The 22,664-nt window shown below is 44.9% G+C and overlaps 1 protein-coding gene and 1 non-coding gene across 7 annotated transcripts in view; both read left to right on the plus strand.

The window, feature by feature from the left end:
• Positions 1 to 22,664, plus strand: part of KANK4 (KN motif and ankyrin repeat domains 4) — an 86,933-nt gene that overhangs the window by 15,461 nt on the left and 48,808 nt on the right. Inside the window, exon 2 of one of the 6 annotated variants that reach the window (XM_063654835.1) lies at positions 21,113 to 21,166. The exons of 2 other annotated variants lie outside the window; for them this stretch is intronic. The gene's annotated coding sequence lies outside the window, so the exon portion shown is untranslated. Of the gene's footprint in view, positions 1 to 3,913; positions 3,936 to 19,195; positions 19,217 to 20,346; positions 20,369 to 21,112; positions 21,167 to 22,664 lie in introns of those variants that run through there. 3 more of the 6 variants (XM_063654853.1, XM_063654860.1, XM_063654861.1) reach the window with 3 other exon arrangements.
• On the plus strand, positions 5,725 to 5,832 carry LOC129023164 (U6 spliceosomal RNA). Its single transcript, XR_008496696.1, has one exon. It is a non-coding gene; the product is annotated as a U6 spliceosomal RNA (small nuclear RNA).

Raw genomic sequence — 22,664 nt, forward strand, 5'->3', positions numbered from 1 at the left:
AGGCGGAGGTTCCAGTGAGCTGAGATTGCACCACTGCACTTCAGCCTGGGTGAAGAATGAGAGCCTGTCTCAAAAAAAAAAGAAAAAAAGAAAAAGAATTTGAGATACATTTTAAGTTTTCTAGGAGTACATTAAAGAAAATAAAAACAGGTGAAATTAATTTTAATATATTTTATTTAATCCAATATATCCAAAATATTATCATTTCACCATGTGATCAGTACCAAAAAAAGAGAAATTTTACATTCATTTTTTCATATTAAGTCTTTGAAATTCAGGTGTACTTCACACTTATAGCACATTTTAATTCAGACTAGCTACATTTCAAGTGCTCAGTAGTTAGTTAACTAACGTGTAGTTGGCGGCTACGATATTGGGCAGCAGAGTTATGAGCCAAGAAGACTCAGTTTGGGATGGGTGGTGGGTGCTTTTGGGCACCTTTGTAATTAGGGTGTCTTTGGGTCAGGGGGCTGGTCAGCAAACCTCAGCTATAACACATCATGGCTGCTCGCCCTGTCCTCTCCTTTGCACTTGTTGGTATGGATGACATGATGTTGAAAATACCGCCCCTCCCGATTATGCCAACTATCACTCCCTTCTTTGTGCCCTACAATCTCCCTCTCTCAACCCCTTTGACTTTTGTCAGCCCCATCCTAGATTAAACTTTACTGTCCCATTTCTCTGATCCTGCCTTGGGACTGCTGGATCCATTAAATCCATGCCCTTTGACTTCAGCTGCTACTTGGCATCTTCCATGTGTGACAGCTGCCTCTCATCCCAGTATCCTCACTGACTACTGCAAACCTCATCTATACTTCATAAGTTCCCAAGTCCATTCACACAGCCCTCAGTCTCCGCTCTTGGCCTCTTCCTACCTGAGAAGATGGAGATCATGTGGCTTAACTTCCTCGTTCCCACCTTGCTGTTTTTCTCCATCTTTGCTCTCCTCTCCCTTGCCAAAGCCAAACCTTGAAAGCCTTCCCTTCCCACCTCCAGAAATTCTAGCAAACTGGCCCTTTGGATAAAAGCCATGAACTCTTAAGCCAGAGCTTTTGGCTTCAAATCTCAGATTCTCCCACTGCTAACCTGTGTAAACGATTTCACCTCTGTCTTAGTCCATTTGGGTTGCTATTACAAACTACCAGGGACTGGGTGGCTTATAAATTTTAATAAATTTTATTTCCCACAGTTCCGGAGGCTGGAAGTCCTGGGTCAAAGCGCTGGCAGATTCCACGTCTGGGGGAGAACCCTCTTCCTGGTTCATAGACAGTCGTCTTCTTCTGAGTCCTCAGTTGGTGGAAGAGGCCAGGGAGCACTCTGGGGACTTTTTTATAAAGACATTAAACCCATTCATCTGCTCTATCTTCCCAAAGCCCTATCTCCTAATACCATCACACTGGGGATTAGGATTTCAACATACAAATTTTAGAGGGGGCTCATTCAGTCTATAGGCACCCTCTCTTTGCCTAGTCTTCTCATTGTAAAATATGAAATAAAATAATAAAAGCACCTAGCTCCTAAGGTAGTGGTAACGAGTAAATTCAACATGTGTTGCATCTTTTATTTAGCACAGTGCCTGGAGTAAATGTCGACTCCTGTGCCACCTCCTCTTTCTTGCATCTAGAAGTCCATTCTTCTCCCTCGGCTTCTTCCTTCAGACCTGCAAACATGCTCGCCTTTCCCAGAGCTCACCTTGTCCCTCCCTGGAGCTACTGTCCCTTTCTCTCCTGAATTGCACTGGAAAACAGCCAAAGGGTAGCTCATCTGCTGCTTCAACCATCTTGTCAACCCTTGACGTCTGCCTCCCGCTCTTTGGAAACTAAGCCCAAGCCTCACACGGTCTTCAAGTTCCATAGCATCTGACACCATAGAATGGTCTTCTCAAAACTGACCCCCTTTGGGTTTCTGAGCTGTACCCCACCCTGGCTCTTCCTTCTTACCTGCTCCCCATGCATGACTGTCTTCAGGGGTGCTCCTCAGACTCCTCTGCTTGCTCTTGCTTCTCACCACCCCCCACCCCCAACCACGTGGTGATCACACGGAAATGGATGGCTCTTGAATCTACATCTCTAAGCTTCAAGTTTCTCCCTTGTCCCAGCTATTAGGTGCCAAGTGCTTTCTTCCTTGCTTTCTCTCTGGTTGGTCACCTTTCAGTCCCCACTGCAGGCACTGTGATGAGCATTTTACATACCTCATCCCAATTCACCTGTGTAATCCTATAAGGAGGAAATTGTTTTTTTCTCGTGTTACCTATTTGGACAATGGGCTGGCAGTAGAGGCGGTGGGCGCAGTTAGGGAACCTAAACACACACTGGTAAGTGGCAGAGCTGGGATTCAGACCCAGATCCACACACTCCAAAGCCCACGCCCTTAATCTTTGTGCTTTCCTGCCTCTGTCAGGTCTAGTCCCAGGCTACACTGTTTTCATAATTTAATAAGCGGTGGGTGCCGAATACCACTCATGTATGTCAGACATTCTTCTGTGCCTGTGTCGTTTGTGTGTCGGTGTTCTGTTTACCGTGCTGTTAGCCAGGTTCATCACTGGTTAATTTCATTCTGTGTCTGGACCTTTGGTGTTAGCACCTGAAAATCTTGACTGAGCCCAGGTCCCTGCTGGGCAATGCAAGAACCCAGTAGTAGGAACGTGCACACATTTCCACATAGTGCATATGTTTCTCTTTCTCCCAGTCTCCCCATCTGTGAAATGAGAGAGTTGAACTCGGTAATTGCAGGAGCCTGTCCCGCTCTTGTGCTCCTCGAGTCTGTTTCATGTTCTGCTTACCTGGAGCCTACTGTGTTCCCAGCACATGATAGATGCTTTTGGGCAATGCTGAGAGAGCACAAAAGGCATTGAGCTGTCACGGAGCCGAAACTCAGGAAGACAAAGCCAACACTCATGAAACTGCCAACCATATAAGACGTTATGTAATTATGCCTGCAATTTCAGATTATATACATTTGTAATGGTTCAGTACTGGAGAAGAAAAGCTTCTGTTCTCTTATAAGAAAAAAAATAAATAAAAGGAGCATTTAGGGAAAGGTATTAAGTCTGGCCAGACTGCTTGCCAGACTTGCTATTTCCCTCTTGAAATCAGTTGTTCATTCTGTAAATATTTATTGAATGTCTACTAATAGGCCAGAATCTGGGGACATACGCCCCTCATTGCAGTCAGAGTTGTATTTAAAACCCAGCTTTCATCTTGTTCCTCCCTGCTTAAGAACTTTTGATGGTTTCCTATTCTAGAAAATAAAATGAGCTGACTTCCAGCCTCTGTCTTCCGCCATCCACTTCCTTGACTCTGCACTCTAGGCCAGGATTGCTGATCATTCTTCAAGCCCACCATACATGTTTTCATCTCTAGCTAGAGAGCTGCTTCTCTCATCTGCCTGCTGAACTTTTACTCATCCTTCAACGCCCAGCTCAAAAATACCAGATCTGTGATGCTTTTCTGATCCTCTGAGATGCTCCAGCCACACCTCTCTAACACCACATAGGTCCTTGTTTAGGTCACTGCCTCGCATTTTGGACGGTGCGTTCCTTAAAGAAAAGAACCCTGTCTTTTTCATCCATGAATCCACAGAACCTAGCCCAGTGCCTGAAGAAGAATTTCTGATAAATGGATGATTGCACACAATCTGTCGAGGTTGGTCTTTGAACAGAAAAGGGTCTCTTTTCTTCTTTCCTCAAGTTACTGGGCTATTGAACTTCATGCCTGTGGCCAGTGAAGGGGACTCAGTGGTTGAGAAAGCATTGTGGTCTCTTTCTCTGAGCAGTAGTGGAGAGACTGGAGCCACCGGAGCCTCACTTTCGCCCTGGAGGGGGACTTTCAGCAGCAGCAGCAGCTGAACCCACACACGCCAGAGGACTGTGGTGAAGGAGGCATTTGTGTTGGGCTTGGCAGGTGGGAGGCCTTTGTGTTCCAGAGCACAAGTGGGTAAGTATGTCGGACAGGCTACAGGCTGCACACACATGCCGAGGGGCTGGGCCCAAAACGCCTTCTGACCTGGGAAGAAAAGGAGGCATTGTGTGCACTGGCAGCACTCCAAGGGAAATATTCCAGTTGTTCTTCTATTTTGAACGGCTCACTCTTTTAAAAAAGAAAAGTCTAGAGGTGAACATCTCTCTCCCACTCCAAAACATCCTGCCTACCAATTTCAAATCAGTTGCTACCCTCAAAATATGAATTAATCCATTATTTAAATAATTCATTAATTCAACTGCTACATCTTTATGAGGCAGCACTATGGTCAGCATTGTACTAAGCACTTGGGAAACAGAAGTAAAGAAGACACAGTCCTCATCACTGTAGGCTCTATTCCTGATTTCTTGCTGGGTGTCTAAATCCTTTTGGAACCTGGTCCTGCCCCTTCTCTTGCATCTGATTTTTCTCTGCTCCTTGGCAATCCTTCCTTGAGGCTTCTGTCTGCCGCTGCCCATTCTCTACCTCTGCACCCCCGGTCCTGTACTGTGCCATGTTGTGGGGTTATCAGGTACCAGCTCACCACCTTTCCTAGACTCAGGTGAGCATGGACAGAACCAGGCTTCAGTCTGGGCCATTGAGAGCTTGGGCAGTGGTCTGGGTGTGTCGCTCATGCCTATAATCTGAACACTTTAGGAGGCTGTGGAGGGAGAATCACTTGAGCCAGGAGTTTGAGACCAGCCTGGGGAACATAATGAGAGCCTGTCTTTACAAAAAATTTTTACAAAATTAGCCAGGTGTCATGGCATGCACCTGTGGCCCCAGCTACTCTGGAGGCTGAGGCAGGAGGATCACTTGAACTTAGGAGGTCGAGGCTTGATTGAGCTGTGATTTTCACCACTGTAATCCAGCACTCCGGCCTGGGCAACAGAGCAAAACACTGTCTTAAAAAAAAAAAAAAAATCTTGGGCAGGAACACCTAAATTCATCCCTAGCTCTGCCTTTTACTATCTTTGTGACTATGACCAAGTTACTAAACCTCTCTGAGCTTAGGCCTCCTAATCTGTTAAACAGAAAAAAAAAAAATACATAGAGACGTAGAGTCTTTGAGAAGAGTAAATAATAATAATAGTGTAATACTTGGCACAGTGCCTAATATACCACACAACAACTCTCAATAAATAATAACAAAACAACTGACCATTATTGGGCACTTACTAGTTTCTTCCTTCCCTCAAAAACAACAGCAACCACAGCTTGTATTTCTTCTACATGCCAAGTACTTCTACATGCCAAGTGTCTTCTACATGCCAAGTACTGTGTAAAGTATAGGCATGTAGCCATCAGAACAGCCTTATACAGTGGAGAGTGTTACTTTGTACCATTTTATAGCTGAGGAAGCTGGCTTCAAGGGCTAGAGTGACTTACCCAAGGTCACACGGTTTCAAGTGCTGGTGCTAAGAATCATGATTAGGGCTGTTGAGCTCCTTCCCATTCCTCCCCAACCAGACAAATACCCTAACCACATACTTTGCTACTTGGTGCTGGGACCAGCAGATCAGCGTCTCTTGAGAGCTTGTTGCCAACTATGCCAACTATGCCAACTATGAGGCCCCACTCCAGACCCACCAAATCAGCATCTGCATGTTAACAAGATCTTCAGGTTTATAGGCATACTACAGTTTGAGAAACACTGAACTACAGTTTACCAAAGATTTTTAAAAGTAGGCTAGAACAGTACTTCTCAAACTATCGTGTGCATAAAAATTACCTGGAGGGCTGGCTGGTTAGAACACGGATTCCTGTGTTCACTTCAGCAGCAAATATACCAAAATTGGAATGATACAGAGACGATCAGCATGGCCTCTGCACAAGGAATGACACGAAAATTCGTGAAGCATTTCGTATTTAAAAAAGAAAAAGCCCCACAGATTCCTACCCCTGTGATTCTGATTTTGTATCCATTGCTTATTATTGACAGGGAGGACCATCGTGCTCCCGAGTTAACAAGGCAGGAGCTGTGGATGCCTGCATCAGCCGTTCCACCCTCCCCCTGCCCTGCCTAGAGAACAACAGAGAAACGAAATTAATCTGTAACCTAAAACCCTTGTATCGGCCCTGAAAATATGTCTTTCTAATGGAAAATTTGACAGAGTGTTCCATCTGCAAAGAGCATTTTATATGAAATGGAGATCTGTGTAACTCAACTGCTGCTATCTGGTTAAATAGCAATTAAACACCTCAAGACTCCTTGGAACTTTCAAAGATTACTTGAAAAGCAATTGTGTTTTATTGATTAAATAATTTGCAGTGGATTAGCAAGTCACTGAATTTTTTAGCTATTCCTTCACAAGTAAATTGGTCTTATTTAGAGACCCAGCGTGTCCCCAGGCATGTTTGTATTTTAATAATCGCCTGATGTTTAATAGCATGGCTGGTGGTGGAATTTAATGCTAGATTCGTTCCTTTGCTAAATCCTTCCATCTGGTTCTTTCTCTTTCTATTTAGACTTCCAAAAGCTACTTGCTTCATAGATGGCTACAGAAATAGGACCCAAAAGGCAAAGAACACTGTCGTTAAGAGCTCGGTCTCTGGAGTCAGACAAACCTCAATTTGAATTCCAATCCTGCCACTTACTAGATTTGTGCCCCTGAACCTGTGATCTGTGAAAAGGATATAATAGCACCTACCTAATATGGTCATCGTGAAATTAAATAAGTTAGCATTTGTACAATATAGGACAGTATCTAGCTAGTAATAATAATTATTATTATTATAACAGTGTAAGTATTTACCAGTTTTTTTTGTTTTGTTTTGTTTTTTTTTTGAGATGGAGTCTCACTCTGTCACCTAGGCTAGAGTGCAGTGGTGCAATCTCAGCTCGGTGCAACCTTAGCTCACTGTAACCTCCGTCTCCTGGGTTCAAGCTATTCTCCTGCCTCAACCCCCTGAGTAGCTGGGATTATCGGTGCGCATCACCACACCCGGCTAATTTTTGTATTTTTAGTAGAGTTGGGGTTTCACATGTTGGCCACGCTGGTCTCAAACTCCTGAACTCAGGTGATCCACCTGCCTCGGCCTCCCAAAGTGCTGGGATTACAGGCATGAGCCACTGAGTCTGGCCTAGTACTAGTATTATTAAGCCCTAGTTTTCTAGTCTATAAAATGAGTGTACAGGGAATAAAACCATCAACATATGAGTATTAAAAACATCTTTGCAGCCAGATATGGTGGCTCACGCCTATAATCCTAACACTTTGGGAGGCCAAGGCGGGTAGATCACTTGAGCCCAGGCGTTCAAGACTGACCTGGACAACATGCCAAAACACTGTTTCAAAAATTAGCCGGGCGTGGTGGTGTGTACCTGTAGTCCCAGTTACTCAGGAACTGAGGCAGAAGGATCACCTGAGCCCAGGAGATTGAGGCTGCAGTGACCTGTGATCATGCCACTGCACTCCAGACTGGGTGTCAGAGTGAGACCCTGTCTCAAAAAAAAACAAAAACAAAACAAAACAAAAACACCAAAAATAATTTCTGTGCTTTTGGAGCCTTCTAAGTAGTTTCCTCCTAAGGACACTTCTGGCAGAGCTTTCTTGGCTGTTCTCCCTCCATTATTATGCAGATTGAGGTCATTCAGTGATGAGAAAGCCATGGACAAATGGAGCCAATATTGGAATTCCCAATGAAGGGGCCAGAGAGAGGCTGGCAGTGGAGGGATGAGTAGATGCCAGAGGCGGGGGAGGTGAGGGAGTGAAGAACCAGCTCGGAGGATTCACATAAGGATGTTGGGGAATGGCACACACTGCTGCTGGGGTAGTTGCTCTGCTGGAAATAGACACCTAGAACAGCAGAGATGGGAAAGAAAAAATTTAAGACTTTTGCTTTGTGCTAAGAATGCACTTCCCGTTTGGTATTTTCTCTAGAGACTGCAGTGAAAGTTTGGATTGCTTCCAATTAACTTTTTTTCTACTCTACTGATGATTCTTTGAACACAGCCCTGAACTCAGGCTGGGCTATGAGGCAGCATCTTTATCTGGTTTACAGAGGAGTCATGCCCAGGTTGTCCTAGGCGCTGAGTAAGGATGGGTAAAGGACTTACCCAGGACAGAGTCAATACTTAATTGATGTTGGCAACTATTTTTATTGTTATGCGTTATACTTTCCCTGTAGCCAGAGGCTGCAAGCAAAGATCACCAACAGAAGTATGAGCACTTCTCTGGCACATTTTACCACAATAAAAACTCCATTATTCCACATTTAAACTGGGGACACCGGCCACATTCTTTTTAAAGAAACCATCAGTTCCATGTCCTCCAATATCACACTGAGGACCAGTACATGAGATTTGTAAAGGAAAGCACTGGATTAGGATTCTCAAAAGCAGACTCTGACCTTAGTCCTGCTGTATGGGGTGGGCAGGTCATTGAGCCTCAGTTGCCCCTTTATGGGTGCAAATGTTGTCCAAGACCCTGTTTTATATTTCTCTCCTCCCAACAGTAGATAATCAGTGGACTAATTGAACATAAAGGATACCCAGGAGCACAAAAGGGGAACCTTGATTTGAAAGAGCCCATAATCTGGCTGGAAGAAAAGATGTGAGCAAGGCCAGGTGCAGTGGCTCACTCCTGTAATCCCAGCACTGTGGGAGGCCAAGGCGGGTGGATTGCCTGAGCTCAGGAGACCAGCCAGGATTGCCTGAGACCAGCCTGGGCAACATGGCAAAACCCTGTCTCTACTAAAAATACAAAAAATTAGCCGGGCTTGGTGGCGGGTGCCTATAGTCCCTGTAGCTACTTGGGAGGCTGAGGCAGGAGAATCGCTTGAACCCGGGAGGTGAAGGTTGCAGTGAGCCAAGATGGCGCCACTGCACTCCCGCCTGGGTGACAGAGCAAAACTCCATCTCAAAAAAAAAGAAAGAAAAAAAAAAAAAAAGAAAAGATGTGAGCAGAGTCACTAATAAAAGTCTGCCTATGCTATGCTCCAAATGTTCAACCATTCTGTGACACCTTTGAGCTGCTCCATGGGGTGATATAAAGCGGGGTGATATTGTCAGTTTTGGCAATGCCTTTTCTTAGTAACTTTGCCCACATTAAAGCAAAACAAAACCCAGGCCACAACAATATATAACCTTCCTTTGTATTACCGGATGGTACACTGAAGGAATCCCATCTCTTTCAAGGGAAAGTTGAAGTTGAGAGAAGTTCCTGGTGCACTTCATCTCTCCTCGAGTCTCTTTGGTTCATCTCTGATGATACCTGCCCTTCCTCTGGCTGGCATGCTGCCGAGGCTGGGTGGTCACCATCTTTGTTTGACCCACATCGCACATGTCCGCTTCTTGTCAGACTGAACTTGCCAGAGGGCTAGCTGGGGCATTGCGAAATAATAACAGCTTTCCCGCCTGAAAAATCTGGAAACATCGCTTTCTCCACTCAGGTGTCTGGGGATCACTTAGCCTCAGTTTGGTTTAAACTGATTTTCCTGAATGTGCAGGCTATGCATATTTGAGCCAACAAAAACCTTCCTCCCAACCCAGAAGGCAGATGCAACTGCCCACGCAAGCTTTAAACTCTCTGCACCTGCAGCTCGAGCTGTGGCGCCCAGCTGATGCCTGCAGAGGCATCTGCTGAATTCTGACCAGGGATGATGCTGCTCGGATGGGAGCTGCCCAAAGAGGGTGGGTGCAGGGGTGCCCCCCTGTGGAGTATTTGTGCCTACCCTTGAGATGCTTTCGCTGAAGTGACCCAGGAGGGAGGAAGTGGAGCTGAATTCCTAGGAAACATTTATTCCAAGTTGTGGTTTCCAAGCCCTCTGGACTGTGGCCCAGTTCAGGGGAGCAAAAGACTTTGTGGCCCACTGAGTCCACTCACTCCTACTTTGCAGTGGGAAAGAATTTGGTAGTAACAAAGGATTAAAGGAGAAGAGAAAACTAATCAAAGTGGTAATGCAGCAAATACTCAGGACAACAATCAACAGAAACTCCTAAAAGTAATTTTATAAGTAATGTAAATTAATAGAGTAGAAGGAGTTTAAAACCAAGAGATTGCCGACGCTGCGTTGTAGCCATCAAGGGTCATGGTTGCAAACACCAGAACCCGCTCTAGCAGGCCTATCTATTTATAATAGAAGAGGAATTTATTAAGGGTTATGAAGTAGCTGAACATCACTCCACCATCTCCCCATAATCACTGCTGTAAATTCCAATTTCAATCTTGGGGAGGTGGGTCTTCTAAGAAGGAAATAACCAAGCATAGGAAGGGTGTTCACAAAGTGCTGGGTAGCTGAAAAAAAGCACACAACAAATGTCTTCTGCACTAATAACAAAACGCCCTTCCTGATAATTGGAATTCCAGCTCTTAGCCTGGGTGCATACACAGGAGTTTTGCTGTATTGTTTAGTGATGGATGGTGGTCACCCTTCTTTACAGAATAGAAAATGAAAATTCTCAGTAAACTCTTCTAACACACTAATTTTTGTTTATTAATGCCAAGATTTATTAACCCTCAGTAACTCACATATTATGTTCCTAGTTCCTTACAAAAATGAATTCCCATGTAAAACACTTGCTTGTAAGAATTGAAGAGAATATACTTATTTGGGATGCATTTTTTATTCTTTTAGAAACCCTTAGTTTCTATTACTGGGCCAGGGACTCTGCTTTGAGAATTATAGATTTAAAGAATTGAGGCCGTGCATGGTGGCTCACACCTGTAATCCCAGCACTTTGGGAAGCCGAGGCCGGTAGATCATCTGAGATCAGGAGTTCAAGACCAGCCTGGCCAACATGCCAAAACCCCATCTCTACTAAAAATACAAAAAAAAAAAAAAAAAAAAAAAATTAGCAGGATGTGGTGGTGCATGCCTGTAATCCCAGCTACTCAGGAGGCTGAGGCAGGAGAATCGCTTGAACTTGGGAGGCAGAGGTTGTAGTGAGCCGAGATTGTGCCATTGTACTCCAGCCTGGGCAACAGAGTGACACTTTGTCTCACACACACACACACACAAAAAGATTGAGACACTTAATGGCAGGGGCATTTCTAGGGCCCTATTAAGAGATCTCTGGGAACTGTGAAAGACCCAGAAGAAGAAGGCTTAATTCTTGCCATCAGGGAGCTTTCAGTCCAGCAAGAAGCATTAGGCAATTATCCAGTGACAAAGGTGGATGGCAGGAGAAGATAGGGACCATGAGACGAGTTAGTTAACTTGCTCAAGGTCTCAATATATAGGAAAAGCAGCATTTGAACCTGTGTCTGTTGGATTCCAAAGCTGACTTTTGCCACTACCCTGTCCAGCAGGCCGACAAATCAGTGATCAGCTGACTTCCTTGTGTAGAAGAGGTGATCCAAAACATGTCCAGATATATCAAACGGAGATTTCTGAAGCCTTTCAGGGTTCACCTCCCATTAAAGTAGAGATTTGTCATTCTCAATTGGAGGAAGGCTTTTATAGTTAGAAATTGGATTCCTAATCCCATGCGGCCTCACACGGATTAAAGAGTAGTTATTTACAATAGGATTTCAGAAAATAGAGAATTCTACCCAGACAGGCTCTCCAGATGGCTTCCTGGGGGAGGTGGGGTCTGGTGAGAGGAATGGGTAGGATTTGAACAATAGGTAATATGGGGAAATAGTGGTCTAGTCAAGTGGCACCATGTAATGGCAGACGTAAAACCTTGAAGGAGAGGCTTAGAGTGCAGTTCTCATTGAGAACTTGCCATACCTCCTGCGTGTTCACGTGTTTCTAGGGTCATGGTTATTAAGGAAGAAAACACAGAACGGGCCCTTGTATGGACTCTATTACCAAGGTGCTGTGTGATATTGAAAACAGGGTTAGATTAGGTGACCTGAAAAAATCCTTTTTAGCTCTTGTGAACCTTGAAAACATCATGTTAAGTGAAAGAAGCTAGTCACGAAAGATCACAGTGTTGTATGATTCCATTTATAGGCAATGTCCACAATCAGCAAATCTATACAGACAGAAAGTAAATTCATGTTTTCCTGGGGCTGGAAGGGAATGAGTGGACTGGAGGGAATAGGGAATAACTGCTAATGAGTAGGGCATTTCTTTCTGGGGTGGTGAAATGTTCTGAAAATAGAGGGTGATCTTTTCAACAAATGGTGCTGGGAAAACTGAATATTCACATGCAAAAAAATAAAGTTGTCTGGGTACGGTAGCTCATGCCTATAATTCCAGAACTTTGGGAGGCCAAGGTGGGTGGATCACTTGAGGTCAGGAGTTCCAGACCAGCCTGACCGACACAGTGAAACCCCATCTCTACTAAAAATACATGATTAGCCAGGGGTGGTGGTGCACACCTGTAATCCCAGCTACTTGGGAGGCTAAGGCAGCAGAATCACTTGATCCCGGGAGGTAGAGGTTGCAGTGAGCCGAGAACATGCCATTGCACTCCAGCCTAGGTGACAGGGAGAGACTCAATAACCAAAAACAATTAGGTGGACATGGTGGTATGCACCTGTAGTGCCAGCTACTCAGAAGGCTGAGGTGAGAGGATTGCAGAGCCCAGGAGTTTAAGCCTGTGGTGAGCTATGATTGCACCACTGCACTCCAGCCTGGGCAACAGAGTGAGACCCTATCTAAAAAAATTAATTAATTCATTAAATCATACAAAAGAATGAAGCTGGAAGCTTATCTTATACCATTTACAAGATTATTGCAAAATATATCAAGAAGAAATTTTTTTGCAAGTTATATATCTGATAAGAGGTTAATATCCTGAATATGTGAAGAACTTGTACAACATAGCAACAACAAACAAACAAGCCAATTCAAAAATGGGTAAATAACTTGAATGGACACTTCTCCAAAGAAGATACACAAAAGCCAATAAGCACATGAAAAAGATAGTCAACATAATTAGTCATTAGGGAAATGCAAATCAAAACCACAGTGACATACCAATTCATACCTACTACACCTACTAGGATGGCTATAATTTAAAGCAAACAAACATAAACCAGGTGTTGGTGAGACCATAGAGAGATTGGAATGGCTGGGTGTGGTGGCTCATGTCTGTAATCCCAGCACTCTGGGAGGCTGAGGCGGGTGGATCATGAAGTCAGGATATCGAGACCATCCTGGCTTACACAGTGAAATCCCGTCTCTACCAAAAATACAAAAAAAAAAAAAAAAAAAAAAAAAAAGATTAGCCGGGCATGGTAGCAGGTGCCTGTAGTCCCAGCTACTCAGGAGACTGAGGCAGGAGAATGGCATGAACCCAGGATGCGGAGCTTGCAGTGAGCCGAGATAGCGCCACTGCACTCCAGCCTGGGCAACAGAGCGAGACTCCATCTAAAAAAAAAAAATCCTTTCCAGCTCTGACAGTCTCTGATCCATCCACCCATCCATCCATCTATTTATTTATTTGATTCAACACATTTTTATTGAGTTCCTATCATGCTAAGTGTTAAAAATGGGGTGAGAAAGAAGACAAACATGATCCTTGCCCTTTCCTTGCTTCACATTGTGAGTTTTAAAAAGTAATCATAGCCAAATGTATTGAGTGTTTATTATATCTTGGGCACCAGCACAAGCACTTTGCATACCTTGTCTCCTGCGGTCTTCACACGGTGTACTGAGCTGTGCTCTTCTTGAATAAGGACATTTGCTCAGGGTCACGCAGCCAGGATTTGAACCTAGCCTGTCTTACCTCAAAGCCCATGCAGCTGAGATCCAGCCACCTGTAAATGGGGTCTTCCTTGGAGACCTGAGTGAGGACCGTCTGTCAGGCTGGCTGCTGTGGTAGCATTGAAGGGAGAATTAAACAGGAGGTGGCATGACCCCCTCTAGGGAGGGGATTGGAAAATAAGGTACAAGTCAATGGACGTTTGTATAGCCATTTATAGTAATCATTACAAAGCAGGTAAAACTATACTTTTAAAAATGGTTATATAATAGAATTTTGAATACGAAATTGGATTTATAATTGAATTTATAATTGAATTTCTACTATTATATTAAAAATAACGAATGTATTTACTCATTGAACAGGACTATGTACCGGACTCTGTTCTAAGTGGTTTGCATGTATTGTCATCCTATTTAATCTTTCTGACAGCTCCGTGACTTATAGGAAATACTACTAGTCTTATTTCACAAGCAAAGCAACTGAGGCACAGGGAGGTTCAGTAATGTGAGCAAGATTATACAGTCAGTCATTGGCAGAGCTGGGATTTCAGCTACTACTTGACTTGGAGCCCAGGCTACAAGTCCACTATAGAACTTGCCCTTCAATTATGTTAAATATGCAAAATAGGTGATCATGAAAATTGCTGTAGCCAGGTGGCAGAATTATGTTGACTTCCCTTCTCTTTCCCCCCAAATAATTTATTTTTTATTTTCTAAGAATACATCATAATAGTTATGATTCCTAGACCACCAAGGAAAGAAATCACATGTGACTATGACCTTTTTTTGTCTTCTTCTCTCTTCACCATTGTATTTTGCTGTATTTGATTTTGAATTCCCCTATGCACACACACAAACCGGACAGTGCCATTGGACGCGCAGGCAGTGTACTGGGAGATAGTCATGGTGTGCTCGGAGGCATTGCCACAGCCTGAAGTTCCTCTCTTGGCTGCAGCTGCCCCCACTCTGCTGCAATCTTCTGGGGAGGGTGAGTCCCCTCCTCATCAACACTGAGGCTCTTTGAAAAAAACATTTTTCTAACTCGTAAGAGAGTCTGCTGTACCACGGTTAAGAGCAGCATATTAGCATCAGAAAAACATGGATTCGAATCTTGGCTCTGATGGTCTCGATACCTGGGCAAGTGCTTTAGGCCTCTGCTTTGACTTTGGACAATAGAAGTAACAGTATGCAGGGGTGTCCAAGGGGAGAATGCACTCAAGGGTTCTTAATTTCTGTTTCTGGTTAGGCCAGTAAAGACCTTTCCTCATCCCTCTTTTCCACTTATCACTAGAGACAGAAACTAAAACCCATGGCTTCGGGCGCTAAAAGCCTAAAACAAAACAGAACAACAACAAAATAAGGCGGGTTGGACAAGCTTGGCAGAGTTTTTTTGGGAATAGGATGCTGTTTGGATTGGACCAGAGTACCCGGCTCATTGTAGGGTATGGCATGTCAAGATTTATCTGACATCTTTTTTATTAATTTGTGAGGTTATACATTTCTCAAATATTAACCATTTGTATTTCTTCTTTGATGAATTGCCTGCTCATGCCGCTTCCTCATTTGGCAATTGGCAGTTTGATTTTACAGTATGTTTAAGTCAAGGACCAAGGGCATTTTGGAAGCATCTAAATGAAAAAAGAGATGCAGAGTGGGGGTCTTTTTCCCTGCAAGTCTAATGCCTTTTTTCCCTCCAAGGAGCATTTTTCATTGGTTAGTGCAGCCTCCTCTCTCCCTACAACTGGCCCGGCTTCTTCCCTCAGAAAATTACATCTGCTTTGTAGAGTCAATCTTTAGAATAGCTGATTTCCCTCCTGGATGGCTGCATCCACAGGTCTCACATGCATAATTTCTTTCTCTGCCTATTTAAGTTGCACTCTGTGGGAATGACTGTGTCTGTGACCAGTCTGCTCAGAGAGGCTCTATTTGAGTGTGTGAATACCTAACAAGCGTGCCCTTCTCAGCCCTGTGCAGTCATACAGCCTACCAAAGCGCTGACCTTTCTGAGTAAAGTGCAAAAGCCTAAGGGATTGCTTAGATAAAAGGCGCATTCTTCAGATAGCTGAACCTCTTTTCCCCTCTGGCCTAGCCCCCATCTTGCTGGACTTGGACAGTTCATCTTTTTTTCCATCATGGGGCAGAAGGGACCTGGGCCATAGAAGTTGAGCGTTTCTAAATTGCAAAAGATGCCAAACCTCCCTCCAGTCCCGTGATTCTTGTCAGGAAAGTTCTTGTGGATAAACGTGTTTGGTTCAGGAGATAGTCTGTGTGGCTTGGTAGGAGCATGAAGCTGGCTGCTGGTCTTAAGACATACGTCTGAGTAAGGCATAGGGGTGGGGGATGCTGGTATCCCAGACATGGCAAAACCATGGGGAGAATTCCCCCTGAAAAAGCACAGACTCCTCTAGAGAAAGTGGCTGTGGCTTCTCATGAAGACCCTCCCTCAAGGTGAGGCCACCTTGTGCCTGGACAGCACCAGCATTGAAGCTCGTGTCCTGCTATTTGTGTGTCCTCTGAATCCCCCTGCATGTCCGGTTTGGGATGTGTGGTTTAGCAGAAAGAGTATTTGACTGGGAGACAGACTATATGGGTTTGAGTTGAGGCTTTGCCCTTTTTTTCTTTTTCTTTTTTTTTTTTAGCTCTGTAACCTTGGGAACAGGTTGTTTCCTCATTTGGAAAATAGAGGATAACATTCTCTGTTCTGCTCACCTCCCTGCCTGACCATGAGTTCAAATGAGTGTCCTGGGTAAAGTTATCAAGACAGAAGAATTTCTTCTCCCCTTAGAGACACAGACAGTGGGCACAGTGCCTGTCCCAGCACCTCATGCTGAGCCCAAGAACTGAGCCTGTGTTAGTCCATTTTGCATCATTATAAAGAAATACCTGAGACTTGGGTAATTTATAAAGAAAATAGGTTTATTTTGGCTCACAGTTCTTCAGGCTGTGCAAGATGCATGGTGCTGGCATCTGCTTCTGGTGAAGCCTCAGGAAGCTTCCAATCATGGTGGAAAGCAAACAGGGAAAAGACATGTCACGTAGTGAGACAGGGAGCAAGAGAGACAGGAGGCCATGCCTGGCTCATTTAACCAGCTCAACCAGCTCACATGTGAACTAAGAGAGTGAGAACTCATTGTCATGGGGAGGACACCAAACCATTCATGAAGGATCCACCTATGGATCACCTGAGGTCAGGAGTTCGAGACTACACTGGCCAACCTGACAAAACCATTTCTATTAAAAATGCAAAAATTAGCCAGGCATGCCTGTAGTCCCTGCTACTCAAGAGGCTGAGGCAGGAGAATCACTTGAACCTGAGAGGTGGAGGTTGCAGTGAGCTAAGACCACGCCACTGCACTCCAGCCTGGGTGACTCCTTCTCAAATAAATAAATTAATTAATTAATTAATTAAAAGGATCCAGCTTCATGGCCTCATGATCCAGACACCTTCTACTAGGCCCACTTCGAACATTGGAGGTCACATTTCAACATGAGATTTTGGAGGGGACAAAACATGCAAACCTTTCCCCGGAAGGAGGAGGTCTGGGTAAGTCAAGGGAATGTGATGAGGGAGTGTGGATGTGTGGATGGGTGCATCTTTTGTGTGCATGTGTGTGTGTGTATCTTCTGTCCTGGCATCAGAGCCAAGCTGATTGGTGGCACTGTTGCAGGGACTACTACAGGTAGAACTAATTTGAAAATCCAAAATCTAAAATGCCTCAAAATCCTGAAATTTTTTGAGCACTGACGTGACACCATAGGTGGGAAATTCCACACTTGACCTCTTGTGACAGGTCACAGTCAAAGTGCAGTCAAAACTTTGTTGCATGCACAAGATTATTTCAAATATTATGTTTAAAATTACCTTGAGGCAGTGTGATATGGAATATATGAAACATGGATAAATTTCCTTTTTAGATTTGGGTCCCATTCCCAAGATATCTCATTGTGTATATGCAAATATTCCAAAATCCAGAACAATTCGAAATCCATAAAACCTCTGGTCTCAAGCATTTTGGATAAAAGATACTCAACCCATACCTTCCCTCATTCTGTAGTCTTTTAAAATCCCATAAGAGGCCTGGAGCCTGTGGGAATAGCAGAGTGCTCCCTTGACATGTAAGAAGGTGGCTGGAGAGGTCGCCTATGTTCAGAGCTGCAGGGATTGTAGATACGTTCAGTTCACAAACTTTATGGAGCAGTTAGCCTGTGATGCTGGCCAGGAGACAGATACAGAAGCAGCAATTAGAATATGATGCCACACGCTGCAGTAGCAAGCAGACAGGGACAGTCGCAGCTGGAAGGATGGTCACTGCACTTGGGGATGTCTGAGTGGAGGAACTGGACAGGCAGAAGAAGTGAACAGCATTCCAGGTGGAATGTGGGGTCTTGCAGGCAAGGCATGGCTCTGGAGGAAAACCTCTCACCTATCTGTCCTGGATAAGGAAGAATTTATCCTGGGAGAGGGAAAGAAAGTGCTTGTCTTGCTCACATAGATAGACCAGAGAGGAAGCGCGGGTGGCTGGAAAGGCGTCGGACCTGGTAACATGGAGGGCTTTTCTTCCGTCTGCATCTTAGAGAAATGCTGTGTGCCTCCAGCTGTTCTCTAGCCAGTTTAGAAAGGATAGTCAATGATCATTTGAAGTGTATCAGAGAAGCAGTTTGCTCTGGAGTGTATTTTTTCTATACCCTTAGAGTTCAAGGTATACTTTGGATTCTTTTTTATTCTGATGATTGGTCTGTGTACTCAGTTAACTGGAAAAATACTTTTACCAGTTGAGAAAAGTGATGTTGGTATTTCATAGACTTGCCTACCACCACGTCATCCTGTGTACTTTGCAAAGTCTCCTAACCTCCATCTTGAGCAAGAGTCTCTAGAATCTTCCAAGAAAAGTAAGGAACTTGATCCAGGGCAATGGGAAGAACACAGAACTTTACCCCAGGACACTCTGCTCTTGGATGACCCAAGAGAAACCACTTAGACTGTCTCTCATTTTCTTCACCTTTACAATGGGGAGATTCATCCCTGGTCTGGCTGCTTCAAGCATTGATGCAAGGATAAATGGGACACAGGATGGAAAGTGCTTTGCAAGTGTACCAGGCTCAATGCAGGCAGCGTTTCAGGGTGACACTCCTTGCCAGCATCAATTTCAGCATGGGTTAGACAGGAACCTGCTCTGGTCTTGGAAGGCACATCCAGACAGTCAGTGTCAGTGAAGGTCAGGGCTGCATCTGATGTGTCTTACTGTGAGGCTTCATTTCCCAGCACAGCCTCACTTGGTTAGAGCACCAGGAGGCGAAGGAACAAGGTCCCTCTAATCCTTTTACTGAGTCTGCATAAAGGAACCCAGACGCTTTCCTGGCCGGTCCTGGACCATCCTCGCTCCTTCAGGTCCGGGAGCAGCACAGGGTTTGGAGAGTGTGGAGTCTGGTGCCTGCACCTCACACCTGTCTCTGCTCCTAAGAACTGCAGCAGCTTTGGGCTGTAGGAAGACCCTCCACTGTGCTTGCCCGGGACACTCTGAAACCTTGCTCCTCTGGCAGCTGCCTGCTCCCTGGCTCCTGCACCCCGCCTCTCGGAGTCTCTGGTCTGCGCTGCAATTAGAAACCCTGCCTGGAGCTGGATCCACTGAACAGTAATTTGGTCGTCACAGCAGGTACTTCCTTGCTTTTTCATTCCTGCCAGAATTGGGTGTATTTTGGTGCTCTAGGGCAGCACATTGGTAGAGCAGCAGGAATAAGGAGCTGCCAGTCCAGCCCCGGGAATTTACTGGTCATTGTTTCTGTCTCGCCTCTGCCCCGACAGATTTCCGTTTGTTTAATGATCAGAGGCTTCATGTGGTCCTGGGGCCGCAGGAGGGGGTAGGGAAGGATGTTTCTAAAGCGGAGCCAGGAAGAAAGTGATGCACTACTGAAGGTTTCAACTCTAAGGAGGCTACGTCCTCATTAGGAACAAATTCATTAATGAGCCACATCAGCTGCAGGGAGGAAGAAGCTCATAATTAATTATAGCTGCTCAGATGAGCTGCCAGATTCAGAGGAGTCAAGAAGGAAGATTGTGTGTTGTTTGGATGTCTTTAGATGTGTTCCTCGGAAGCGATGGCAGCTCTGGGAACTAACTTTCTAGTTGAAGGATTTGAGTGTTCTTCCTCTTTCTGCAAGATCCAGTCTTAGTTTATTGAGCAGTGAATTCCTTTCTGACCCCTCTCACCTATTCCCGGGAGCAAAAAGGAAGTCAGTATTTGCTTTTCCAGCAAGGTCAGGGATCACCTGACCAAGTCCTTTAACAGCTGCGAAACAGACACTGCTGTACTGAAGGCACGAGCTATCAGCTCCGTCCCTGCAGCCCAAACCTGGCTTTCTGGGAAGGAGACGAGTCCTCCCTGCTGTGGGCTATGCAGCAGGAGGATGCAAGGGAACGTAATGTGGGCATAGCGTTCCTCCCGACTGTTTTCTCTTCTTCGTGAAGCTCCAGATTCAGCTGCTGCAATGCAGGCGAAAATGACAGAGACTTGCAAAAAACGTGGAAATGGAGTTAATGAGGTTGTGTTAATGTGTCATTTATTGAGCAGGAGTTATCTCTGTTTCCCGGGTCGGCAGGAGGTGAGCCCGCTGGAGAACTCAGTTGGCAGAATCTTTCTCAGTGCTTCTCACCTCCTCTGATGTCCCGGCTTCGGCCCTCTCAATGTTTAGAAGCAGCAATCAGATGCCTCCTGCTTCTTGGCACAGGGAATATTTACACTTGAAAGGCTGGGGTCCTGGGATGGGAAAACAGGAAGCTCTCATCATCTTGGCATGATCAGTCCGAGGTACAGGTGATTTTTTTTTTTTTTTCTCTTTTGGAAAGAGTGCTTTGTCTTTGCAAGGGATCATGCAGGGATTGGCAGGGTTGTTGTTTGGTGAACTACCTTGCTAAATACTTGACTTTGTAAGGTTGAATTCTCCAAGAATTCTCGTGGCAATGCGGCTGAGACTTGAGCCAAGCTGTCTTTTCAAGGAAATCCAAGGTGCTATTTATTTTGGCATGCAGCCTGCTCTGGGATGAAATACCACATTTTTATTATTGCAGAATAAAAAGAGGTTTGAAGAGAACAAAAGTACAGAACCAGGTTTGTTTCAAGACTAAGTAAGGGAAGATCTCTTTATATTTGGATTTGAGGTTAGAAATGAGCTTGAAAATGGTATCATAAAAGGAGTAAGTGTGGAGAGGAGAGGGTGCAGATAAATGCTGCAGGAGTTGGGCTTACCTGGGGAAACCCATGCTCCTGGGCACTGAGGGTGGACCCAGCTGGAATGGTTTCTAGTCTGGCCTGGTAGCTGCACGTGGACTATCATCGCTGTCTGCCAAGTGACCACTTCTTTGCTGGATTTTTGAATGGTCAGCCTTGGTCCTCACCTCCTTACCACCCCATAGGCTTGGAAAGGCACTGTGGAATGATGGAGTCACACAAGCTATCCTGCTCCTAGTTAACTGGGGAACTTTGGATTGGCCACATGGACTCTTTGTGCCTTAGTTTCCTCACTTGTAACTTGGACATGTTCCTGTTTCCTAGGATTGCTCGTATGAGGATGAAATATGAAATTATACCCAGTAGCTGATTCCCAGTGTAAGTGCTTAGCTCTTGTTAGTTTCTTTCCATGGGTTCTCTTTGAAGACAGACAATTTTATTCCTTTTATTTTGTTCATCTAAGAACCATGGACTGAGTGTCTGCCATGAGTTAGACATGAAGAGTTGGGGGTGACATGGGAACAAGACTTGCAATAATTCTGACCTTCACAAGCTTACAGATTAGTAGGGGAGAAGAGCTAGAGAGAAAGCAAGCTAGGTATGCCCAAAACATCTAGAATATGATGAGCTATGGAGAGAGGTTGGGCCCTAACTCTGGATCCTCGACCCTGGCATAGGACAAAAACAAATGAAAAGTAACATAATAACACCAGGTATTTAAAGGTTCTGAACAGTGGGGATACAACTTAACAGAATGGGTAAGAAACGGCTTTATGGTCGGGTGCAGTGGCTCACCCCTGTAATCCCAGCACTTTGGGAGGCCAAGGTGGGCGGATCACCTGAAGTCAGGAGTTCAAGGCCAGCCTGGTCAACATAGTGAAACCCCATCTCTACTAAAAATACAAAAATTAGCTGGGCATGGTAGTGTGCGACTGTAATCCCAGCTACTTGGGAGGCTGAGGCAGGAGAATGGCTTGAACCCAGGAGGCGGAGGTTGCAGTGAGCTGAGATCAAAAGAAAATGGCTTTATGTCAAAGCTTTAAATGCTCCAGAGAGTTGCAAAATTCCATTTTAAAGGGGAACTGTGTCCCATAAAGCTATTTTCATTTCTGTTTTATTGCAAACAAGGTAGCGTGCATATGTTGATGTGGCAGTTATTTTTACCTAACCTAACCACATTGAGCATCTGCCCACTGGAAGGAAACTCCCTTAGCTAAGCTCCACGATGTCTGTTGTCAGGACCATGGAGGAAAGTGGGGAAGGCTGGGGGTGGGAGTCGGGGCTGGAAGTGGTGACTTGTGCACATGACAGATCCCTCTTTCCTTCCTGTATTATGAGCCCTTTAGAGTAAAAAGTTGCCGAGACCCCTCCTTTGAGTGTTGGGTGTCAGCTCCACTTAATTTCTGTAGCCTTGAAATGATTAATTTTAGTGAAATCCAAGTCTAAGAGAAATCTTCGAGGTCTCTACAGAGTTCTTTTTAATGAAATTTGACCTAATGTGTGCTGAATAATTCCTTAAAGTCATATGATCTGATACACGACGGGCTGAATTCCTAATTCTAACCAAAGGCTAGGCATGTGATTGAAAAGTCCCTGGGCTGATGATGAGAGTTTGTGTAGCCAAAAGTCCAGCTGTACCCAGGTGGCCCCCTCCTCTGCAGTAGGAGCTTTTCCAGCCTTGGAGAAGCCGAGCTCTCCTTTGGCCCAGGAGGCTTTACAAGAGAGCAGTTCTCCTCTAAGCCCAGAGGCTTTTTGTGTTTACTGTGGGAGAGGCAGAGAAGCACCAGTCAGAAGCATTTCCCCTCACAAGGGGAACTAAAAATCAGTCATAGTGTCAGGCAACCGGGCTGACTTACAGGGTGGACAAAGGTTTACA

The sequence above is a fragment of the Pongo pygmaeus genome, chromosome 1 (genome assembly GCF_028885625.2).
Source record: "Pongo pygmaeus isolate AG05252 chromosome 1, NHGRI_mPonPyg2-v2.0_pri, whole genome shotgun sequence".
Classification (NCBI taxonomy): Eukaryota; Metazoa; Chordata; class Mammalia; order Primates; family Hominidae; genus Pongo; species Pongo pygmaeus.